This window comes from Gekko japonicus, unplaced genomic scaffold (genome assembly GCF_001447785.1).
Source record: "Gekko japonicus isolate JY-2015 unplaced genomic scaffold, Gekko_japonicus_V1.1 scaffold425, whole genome shotgun sequence".
NCBI classification, from domain to species: Eukaryota; Metazoa; Chordata; class Lepidosauria; order Squamata; family Gekkonidae; genus Gekko; species Gekko japonicus.
This window is the reverse complement of record NW_015176464.1, coordinates 335,876-343,601: the sequence shown is the minus strand read 5'-3', so window position 1 is coordinate 343,601 and position 7,726 is coordinate 335,876. Positions and strand designations below refer to the sequence as shown.

The 7,726-nt window shown below is 42.7% G+C and overlaps 1 protein-coding gene across 5 annotated transcripts in view; it reads right to left on the bottom strand.

The window, feature by feature from the left end:
• Window positions 1–6,778, bottom strand: part of SEPT6 (septin 6) — a 41,281-nt gene extending 34,503 nt beyond the window's left edge. For 4 of the 5 annotated variants that reach the window (XM_015427070.1, XM_015427069.1, XM_015427071.1 and 1 more), the window contains exon 1: window positions 6,670–6,741. The gene's annotated coding sequence lies outside the window, so the exon portion shown is untranslated. Of the gene's footprint in view, window positions 1–6,669 lie in introns of all 5 variants that reach the window. The other variant, XM_015427072.1, reaches the window with a different exon arrangement.
• Window positions 6,779–7,726: the final 948 nt, after the last annotated feature.

Below are 7,726 nucleotides of genomic sequence, written 5' to 3'. Positions count from 1 at the left end.
CCGCTCGAATGCGGTGTGCCTCAGGGGGCGGTTCTCTCCCCGATGCTATTTAACATCTATATGCGCCCCCTCGCCCAGATAGTCCGGAGGTATGGGCTTGGGTGTCACCAATATGCCGATGACACCCAGCTCTATCTGATGTTGGGTGGCCGGTCGGACTCCGATCCAGAAGATCTGCACCGGGCGCTGCAGGCCGTGTCTGGATGGCTCAGGCTGAGCCGGTTGAAGCTGAACCCGGCGAAGACGGAGGTCCTGTGTCTGGTATGGGATTGGGACTCCCACTCCCGGCCTTCGATGGGGCGCCGTTGGTGCCAGCTTCGGAGGTTAGGAGTCTGGGAGTGCTCCTGGACTCCACCTTATCGATGGAGGCCCAGGTAGCAGCCACTGCCAAAGCAGCCTTTTACCATCTCCGGCTGGTGCGGCAGCTGGTCCCCTTTCTCAACCATGAAGACCTAGCCACAGTGATCCACGCGACGGTCACCTCGAGGCTAGACTACTGCAACGCTCTCTACATGGGGCTGCCTTTGTCACTGATTCGGAGGCTGCAGCTAGTGCAGAATGCGGCGGCCAGGCTGGTTGCTGGTGCCTCGAAATGGGATCACATCCAGCCTGTGCTCAAAGCGCTGCACTGGCTGCCTATAGCATACCGGATTCGCTTCAAAGTGCTGGTGCTTACCTTTAAAGCCCTACATGGCCAGGGTCCAGCATACCTAAGGGACCGCCTTGCCCCACATAGATCCCAAAGAGCACTTCGGTCGGGGTCGCTACACCGTCTCGCGATCCCGGGCCCGAAAGAGGCCAGGCTGGTGGCCACCAGGGCCAGGTCCTTTTTGGTGGTGGCTCCTATCTGGTGGAACGAGCTCCCAGAGGAGATCAGGGCCCTGCGGGACCTGCTGCAGTTCCACAGGGCCTGCAAGACGGAGCTCTTCCGCCAGGCTTTCGAATAGGAGCCGCCGCCGCTACCACTACCACCAATGGGGCCTGTGTACAGCACCGCCGGAAGCTAATGTGGCAAATAACATCAGGAGGCCACAGCAACCTCCCCTGGGATGAAAGGGTTGTGCAATAGGGAGAGAGGGTTTTTAGTTACGTGGGATCCTTGGGCTTGGCCCATGTATTAAGTGTTTTATATTGTTTTATCGCTGTTTTATCGCACTGTGTGCCATACTCTTGTAAGCCGCCCTGAGGCCGCAATGCGGGGAGGGCGGGGTATAAATAAAATTAAATAAATAAATAAATATCAGATCAAATAAGTCTTCTGAATGGAATTGCAACCAATCAAGGCATGATGGAACATGATTTTGGATTTGGATTATTTACATTTTTGTTTTAATTTACTGATTCTTTGTAAGTAAATGGAGTGAATGAGTAAGAGATGTTTAATGTCCTGGGAATATTTAAAATTAAACAACCCAACATGAACAGTATTGTATGTGCCTGTTCATTACATCACTAATTCATTTTTATGAACAACGCATTTTTAGAAATGAAAAATTTTCTACTGAAAAAAATATAGTGGTAGAAACTTTCTGCCCATTTCTCTGTACCAAGAATTATTGAGTTGAGATACTCTGAATATTGTAAAGTGCAACGTAATGACTAAGTATTAGCATTATTAAAATGCTGAGATTTATTTTTTTAACAACAGATGACTAGTAGGATAAAGTTAATGCTTGGACGGCCTTAACAATTCTAATACAGTAGCATCAGAGCAGACAACCTAGATTTTATTAAATCCCCTGCAGGGGAACCATCATTTACTTATAGTACAATTCCAGGCTAATGTAATGGTGGTTTGCTCCAGTCTCCCCAAAGGTGATGGCTGAAGCTGTACTGCCAACCGCTTCTGCTTTCTTTATCTCTTTCACACACGCTAAATAAGATAGACAGCACAATGGAGATCATACAAGACAGTAAAAGGTTTATAAGATTGATTCACTGAACTGGAAGGAAGCTAGGAAGCTGCCAAAACGGTATTCAAGAAACAATGGCCAGGGTACCCATCTGCACTTGGTACAGACATGACACCTAACCATGATTAGAGCTACCTTTAGTTAAGATTACAAATGTACAATGAAAGTATGGTTTCGCTTATCATAATAATCATACTACTACAGAGCCATTGTAATTCAACACAAGCAAGACCTCTTTTATCACCTTGCAAATCAAGTGAAGGCAAGCTGTCTTCATCAGGGTTTGCTATATGAGAGATGTAATACTTTACCATGGTTTGCAAACCTATGCCATGATTTGCACCCAATCTTTAACCATGGTGGATGATATCATACTCAGCTTCACCATGGGTTGTTACATAGCTCTGGCCCTTAAGGAACATTCTGGCTTCCAGCAGATTACCCTGTTATTTAGCCATTCCTTCATGCTGAATCTAGCTCCATCTGAGAACCCCTCTCCCTTCCAGCTTCCAAATGCCATCAATGACAGCACCAGAATGAGGGCAGGAAGCAGTCGGGGTCCCTTCCTTCATGTCTGGCCCTAACTCAGCTGAGAATGTGCTTCCCTATTAAAGTTTGGTATCGTGTTTTAATTACTATTTGCATTCTTTAAAAAAATCCTGTGACCTAATTTTGGTTGATGCAACAATCTAAACGCTACTTTTTTTGCTTTTAGTCTGAAGTGAAGAAAGATATTTAGAAGCTGATACTTTAAGCTCTTTGATATCATTTTCCAAGTTCTTTTGTTTGTAAAATTTAATCCAACACAGCAAACTTGCATCCAGAAGAATACCTATTTTATGGGGAGGGGGAGGGGGAAGAGATAAAATGTCTAGGTTACCATCGAAGGGTAACTTGCAACACTAAAACATGAGCTGCTAAATCCTTCTGAACCACATTAAATACCTTTATCATAAATGATTTTGTTTTATTGGGAAAGGCCACCAAAAATAAACTAAACAAGTAATTCCAGTTAACAGCCTGAAACAGGGAAGAAAGGAAAAGAGGATGGTTGCAGAATTCTGGCCATTTGAGAACCCTTAAGTGATCTCAGACTGGGGATGTGAATGACATCATGTGATACATTTTGCCTGTGCTGTTGGTTTTTCCAATTGGCTACATACCCTTTTTTCTAAACCAATAAGGAGACTTTTTAATTTATAATTACTGTTACATGTTTTATGTGTATTCTAGATCCATGGGCAAAGGAAATATTTTGCATCTTGATGAGTTCCCCATGTTGTATCACAGGAAAATTTGATACCAGTTACTCCATGGGTGAACATCTTGGTGTGAGTAAGGTCACTATCCTAGTTTCATTTATTTCAAATTTTTAAATTAATTTTGTTTCGCATCAGACATTTAGATAATTTTTTCATTTTCATTTCAGGTCCATTCTTTGTATGGTCGATTTTCTGTATGTTATTGTTAAATTAATGGAGTGCTCAGTTTGACTTATACCACTGCGGAAGGCCCGGTGCCAAAAAGTGTTTGGTATTGGTTCTTGCACATGGAGACAATATGTACTTTTAAGCCTGTATTTTCGTAAATTGACATTTGTCTTTACATTGGAATTAGGTACTTATATGCTGAACCACAGAACTGTTGGTTTTAATTATGTTTTAGCACTTCTGGTTGCATTATTAAATTGTACACTGATGTTCTGTACATTAAAACTACATGCATAGTTATATTTCTCATTCTTTTTCTTCTTATTCCAACCTTTCCCCTAAACTACAGGGAAACCACGACAACCAACTTACAAGTCCCAACAATAATCAGAAAGAACATGTCATATGGCATTAGGTCATGCGCTAAATCCCTACCAAAGCCTCCAAGTTTGCTCACTAGTCTGAGCAACAAAAAGACTTGCCTGAGAGACACCCACCTGGACTTGCACCTGATCCTGGACTTCACCCTTATGTGTCCTACCGCATTTTCTAGCAGCATACTTTATGGCAGCTTTATGACAGTTTTGCAGCACCTTGATTCGGGGAGAGACGTGCACTGCTTTTCTGCCGCTAGCCAGTTGCTGCGTCATCTAAAGGGACAATGGAGGAAAGTAGGCCCAAAAAGGACGGTCTGTAAATAGAAATGTTTGTAGTGTGTTTGCACAGTCTATGTTTTCCCTCAAATGTTTTTTGTAAACATATGGTTCCTTGTTGAAGCTACAGCTGGTGCAGGATATAACTGCTCACTTTCTGATGGAGGAGAAACCACACATGACAAGTTCAAAGGCAGGAGCACTGTTTGGTTGGCTTATGGTTTAATTCAAAGTGCTGGTTCCTACTCATAAAGCTGAATGCAGTTCAAATCCATCATACTATAGGAAGCACATGTCTCCCTATCAGCCCTCATTCCCATTAATATCCACAGAAGCAGCAGTTCTGAGAATTCTGACTGTCTAATGGTGGCCCAAACATTGCGGCACATGTTACCCAAAGAATGGGTTTTAGAACACTTTCATTGTTTGTTTATTTTTGCTAAGATCCTAAAAACAGCACTGGGTCCCAGATGACAAATTGGTTCTCATGAGCTAAGAATTAAGTACTTACACATGATCTGTGCTGGTCAACTGTAGAGGCTCCCTTTCTGTTCTAGCCAGTTTCCCTGAAGCTCTCTCGTCAACCAAAGGTGTCTCCAGGTATGGAGATTACTCTTCTTGCAATCTCAGAAAGTGTGTGTGTGTGTGTGTGTGTGTAAGTAAAGTGCCATCAAGTTGCAGCTGACTTATGGAGACTGAATATGGTTTTCAAGGCAAGTGAGAAGCAGAGGCAGTTTGCTGTTGCCTTCATCTGCAGTGTTTTCCTTGGTGGTCGCCAATCTAAGTACTGACCCTGCCTAGCTTATGAGATCTGATGAGATCCGGCTATCTTATACCATTCCACATCACATCCCACCCCAGAAAACAGCAGCTGACACTGAATAAACCTATGCAGATATAACAATATAATGGAGATATGTTAACCCACTTTTGGAAGCTTTGTTGGAGCACACGCTTTGCAATCAGACTGGCCTGGGTGCAATCCCTAGCACTTCTAATTGAAAATATCACCAGTAGAAGATACAGGGAAGGACCTTTCTCTTCCTGAGACCTTGGAGAGCCAACTGCCAGTCAGAGTAGACAATATAAGCAATGCAGACCAACAGACTTGGTAAAAGTAGCTCCACATGTCCACCTGAGTGGCAGTTGAAAATGTGTCATAAAAAGTCCATTTAACAAATACTTTTAACATTGCTAGCTGCAGGCATGAACGACAGCATAGAGGAAAGGAAGAATAACCAAGACAGACCACTTCTCTTTCTCCCTAAATAGCGGAAATCCTCCTTCAAGTGCACCTGCCATCCTCCATTAGTGTTACCTTGAAACTAGAACAGACCCCCAACAGTAATCCAGCTATCTACATATAGCAATGCAGCAGCTCCACACAAAAGGCAGTCAATGAACAAATCAGCCTTTCGACCATGTAGTATAATGCTTGCAAGAAAGGTGTTTTCAACCCCGTTTCCCAAGCTATGCTGACACTTCCCTCATTTGCTGTTTAAAAAAACAACACAAACCCTGGCCATTGTTTATTTGCATATGGTAATTCATTTGCCTACTTTATTAGCTATGTAATTGAAATAGCTGTCAACTTCATATTCAGCTCCTGCTGCTCAACTGGTCTGGAACTTCTTATTGATGTGAGCCATGTGGTGAGACAATTTTTGTTTGAAAAGAAAAACAAAAATATAATGGGCAAATAAACATAAGGACTGCACCTCTGACCAACTTGGAGGCATCTGTCAGAGGTATTAAGCATAAGCAGAAACATTCACAGAGAACATCATTCTGAATATATATTGCCTGGCTTTTTAGGCTCACTTTGCATCCCATCCAAGCAGATGCATCCAACTTACACCACTGCCAAGATTTATTTGTTATTAAGCAAATTTGTATCCCATCTTCTTTCCAAGGAGCTCAGGGTGCATGTGCATCATTTGTCTCTCCTCCATTTTTCCCACATTACAACCCTTTGAGGTAGGTTAGGGTTGAGAAAGAATAACTGGCTCAAGTTCACCCAGTGAACTTCGTGGCAGAATGGAGATCTGAACCTTGATTCTCCGAGATCCTAGTACAGAAAAGTTTTTTTTTCACTCCCTGCATGCAGAAAACTAGCCTTCTCCCATACAAGTTGGTTTTCTATATGAATGTGTTTTTTTTTTTAAATTGAGAAGCATTCGTCCCTGCAATTCCCCCACCAGAAACAGGTTTGCTTTCATCATCATCATAACTGGAGCAGATGAACTTGTACACAAAACAGCAGCATGCTTGACTGATCCTGCAGATTTCTTTTCATTCTGTTAAGTGCAGGCTTGAAACGAGGTTATCCAGCTTCTTTTCCATCTTGCAGCCAGGCAGAAGCATCATAGCGCAGGCCTTGGAACTCTACAGCCCTTCAGGATCACGCTCTCCGTTTTGGCTGTTCATCTGCCCAGCAACATAGACCTCATTCCATCCCATCATCTTCAGACCTCCCAAAGAGCCAGTGAACCTTATTCGTCTGGCATAAAACTTAATCAGATGACTCAGGATGTGTTTTCTGGATAAATCAAAGGCTTACTTGTCCACCCAGTTTACCTACATGTGACGTCAAGCAGCACAAAGAGACCCATTTCCAGCATCAGACTTTCCCAAAAATGGAAGCAGCAGGGGTAAAAAAAAAACAGTACTCACCCACACACAGGATGTTGAAACAGAAACCATGGCTAACTGATTTATTAACCAGTTGGTCAGGCAGGCTGTCAAATCCTACGTGGCCAGAAAGAGGAACGGTACGGCAGCCTTCGCCCTAGGACAGTTTTAAAAATATGTACGTTAAAACAACATCAGAGGAATACAGCATTCTATTTTGGATGCCCTCTATAAATACTCCCTTCCAATAGACACCATGCCGTTTCTTTTGGCATCTCAGCTCAAAACAGGTCTTTCTATACACTGTAAATCTCGTTTCTTGACAACCAGCTTGGTTGCCAGCCATCAAAAATGGACCCAAATAAGGCAAACACAACGGAAGTGCAACATTTGCAAAGCAAGACTGTTCTGTGTTCTCCTGTCTCAGAAATTATGTTTATAACAGCTGTAGTAGCACATACACAGTTTATACCAGTTAGCACTTTGATGTAAGTCACTTAAAGATAATGGACACCCAAGGATTTTTCTCCCTGTAATGGAAGGGAGGGTGAAATACAAAAGGGGGGTTGGGGTCCAAAAAAGGACCAATTAAAAAAAAGTTATGATTGCATTATCACAGAAAGGAGACACAGTTTAAAGGTGACTTAAAAGGAACTGTATTTGGAAACTCTACATGTATATTTCATATGATGCAGCTGTCTCTATGAATTATTAGCAGCATTACCAACTTCATTTATACTTCACCATTCTTACTGAGACTCAAGGCAGATTACAAACTATGAAAAGCAATTCAATCAGACAGCAAACACAGGGATGGTCTCCCTGGCAGATCACTGTTCCTATTTGTAGCTTTTGAGGGGATTCTTCGTTAAAATGTTTAGTGCAGGCTGTTAAGAGTTGCAGATTTTGGCTTCCTCTCCCAGGTCTGTAGAAGTTATATCTGTAAACAGGAATGCATACATCTTGTCCACAGAACACATGCATGAACACTAAAGCTCCATGCAGCACACAGGCCACTTGACTTATACACTGCAATAGCAGAAGCCTATTTTCAGTTTTAAGCAAAGGAACAGACATCCTCTTGGCTTTGAAACTGGTG